Below are 2,987 nucleotides of genomic sequence, written 5' to 3' on the forward strand. Positions count from 1 at the left end.
AGACCAGCTTGCGGCTGCACCGATGTCCTGGATTGACACCCCTTTAAACAGGCCCAGGATGCTGCCAGACCACGAGTGGAGTGAGCCCGCAGGCCCTCTGGAGCCTGCAGCCCCTGACTCGAATACCCCAGCGCAATCGCCTCCACAATCCAGTGTGAGAGCCGTTGCTTAGTGATAGGTTTGCCTCTGTGAGGACCTGCCCATGAAATGAAAAGCTGGTCATTTCCTCAGAAACCCTTAGTCCTGTCCAAATAAGCACGCAAAGCATGAACAGGACACAGCATGTGCAACCTTTGTTCTTCATCAGAAGAAAAAGGAGGCGGGGAGAATGCTGTCAAGGTAATTGGCACATATGACCCAACCACCTTAGGCACATATGCCGGGTTGGGCTTCAGCAGTACCCTAGCCTGCCCCTGGGCAAACTGAGTGCAAGAAGGGTGTGCTGAAAGGGCATGAATGTCACTGACACGCTTAGCCTAGGCTAAAGCAAGCAGCAACACAGTCTTCAGGGACAGATGCTTTAAATCAGTCTCCTGTAGAGGCTCAAATGGGGGCAACAGAGCCCATCCAAAACCACTGCCAAATCCCAAGGGGGTGCCAGTGGCCTGGAGACAGGGAGTAACCTGCGGGCCCCCTTCATAAAACGGCAAACCAAAGGGTGTTGGCTAACTGTTTTATCGCCAAACCCCATGTGGAAGGCAGCAATGGCAGCCAAGTACACTTTAACTGTGGAAAAGGCTTTTTGCTTGTCAATCAAGTCTTGTAGGAATGACAGAATCAGGCCAACTGGACACTGAAAGGGAATGTGACCCTTCTCGTGGCACCAGTCCTCAAACACCCTCCACTTACTGTTGTACAGAGACCTGGTGGAGGATGCCCTAGCATTCTGAATAGTGTTAATCACCCCCTGGGGAAGATTCACCATACTTAGATTAACCCACTCACGGGTCAGGCCCAAAGTGCCAGGCGCTCTGGATGTGGGTGGAAAATCGACCCCCGTGCCTGGGACAGCATATCCCTGCGCAACGGGAGTTGCCACGGCTGCCCGCACAGAAGCTGATATATCTCCGCTAGCCAGTGCATTGCCGGCCAGAGCGGAGCTATCAGAATCATTGTGTGGCGATGTTCCCTCACTCTGGACAGAGTGGGAGGTATTAACACCAGAGGAGGGAAAGCATACAGGAGCCCGGGTGGCCAAACATGCGCGAGCGCGTCCACACCGAGAGGCGCGCTTTTATCGCGCAAGGAGAAGAAACGCGGACACTGCGCGTTTTCTTCTGAAGCAAAAAGATCCACTGAAGACTGGCCGTAGCGCAGCCACAGCTGTTCTACAATGGCCAGATGCAGGGCCCAGTCGCCATATAGCGGAGTGCCTCTGGATAGCAGATCCACTTCCAGATTTAGAGAGCCTGCGATGTGCGTGGCCCTCAGAGACAGGAGACATTTGCTGCTCCACAGGATCAGTCTGCGTGCCAGTATGTGCAACTGGCGTGAATGCAGTCCCCCTTGACGGTTGATATAAGTGACCGTCGTTGTATTGTCGGTCCTTACAAGGACGTGATGTCCCTGTAGGAGGGGAGAAAGCGCCTGAGGGTGAGAAACACTGCCAGAAGCTCCAGACAATTTATGTGGGATCGTTGGAGAGTGCGCTCCGGAGACCCCTCACAGATCGCCCTTCGTGGACACCGCCCCAATCGGACAGGCTCGCGTCCCTGGTGACCACTTTCCGACACTGAACAGTGCCCATGGGTACCCCCTGAGTCAGAAAATCCGGATGTCGCCAACGGCGTAAAGCCATTGCACAATCCACTGTTACTGTAACTCTCCGCGCGCCATGACGCACGGGGCTCAGTCTGAGTGAAGCTACCCAGCGCTGAAAATCTCTCATATGCAGCCGGCCGAGTCGCACTACAAGGATGGCTGAAGCCATCAGTCCCAGTAGGCGAAGGCACAACCTGAAGCGGACCATTTTGTGTAGACGAAAAAGAGCGAGGCACGCTCTGAACGCCTTCACTCTCTCCGCTGACAGGCTGGCTGTGAAGGAGATCGAGTCCAGAGATAAACCCAGAAATATTATATGTTGTGCCGGAGACAACACACTCTTTTCTGTGTTTATTATGAAACCAGATCGGTTAGATGCTTCACGACGACACACGTCTGTGTCGCAGCTTCCTGCTCCAATCGCGCTAGAAGGAGCCAGTCGTCTAGATATGTAGCCAGACGAATGCCCTGCTGCCTGAGCGGCGCTATCGCTGCTTCGGTGCAGTGTACAAAAACCCGGGGGCTCAGGGACAGGCTGAAGGGCAGCACTCTGTACTCGTAACAGATGCCCCGAAAAGCAAACCTCAGATACCTCCTGTGTGGAGGGTAAATGGGAATGTGAAAATATGCGTCCTTTAGGTCGACGGAAGTGAACCAGTCGCCCTGGCGCACCAAACGTACCAGAGATGCATGAGTCAGCATCCTGAACTTGTATTTTCTGAGAAATTCGTTCAGAGCCCGCAAATCCAGGATAGGGCGAAGTCCGCACCCTCCCCGCTTGGGGACCAGGAAATACCTGGAGTAAAAGCCGCTTCGACTCTGATCGGGGGGCACTATACATATAGCTCTCTTTTCTAACAGTGAGTGTATTTCCTCCTGTAGAATGCGAGCAGACTCTCCCATGCTTGGGAATGTATTATGCCCAAGAAACGAGGGGGAGTAACGGCAAACTGAAGCCTATAGCCCCGTGATATTGTTTTCAGTACCCAGGAGGAAGTTGTGAGCTCAGCCCATCTCTCTCTCCTCCGAGATAGAGAAGTGGCAACCTCTTGTGTTTCGTCTGCTTGGGGGGCCCCTAAAACTTGTGTTAGGAGGCCATCTTGCGGTGGGGTACCGTGGTGACAATAGGTTAACACTGCGCATGCGCGGGGTGTTAAACTTTTCACAGCGTCGGTTATGGCACTCTTCCTGAGGGGAAGTGCCCCCTCCCGAGGCAGCAGTGCCAT

The 2,987-nt window shown here is 53.9% G+C and overlaps 1 pseudogene; it reads right to left on the bottom strand.

The window, feature by feature from the left end:
- Positions 1 to 927: 927 nt before the first annotated feature.
- LOC115775439 (uncharacterized) lies at positions 928 to 2,987 on the bottom strand (annotated as a pseudogene).

Source organism: Archocentrus centrarchus, unplaced genomic scaffold, assembly GCF_007364275.1.
Source record: "Archocentrus centrarchus isolate MPI-CPG fArcCen1 unplaced genomic scaffold, fArcCen1 scaffold_133_ctg1, whole genome shotgun sequence".
NCBI lineage: Eukaryota > Metazoa > Chordata > Actinopteri > Cichliformes > Cichlidae > Archocentrus > Archocentrus centrarchus.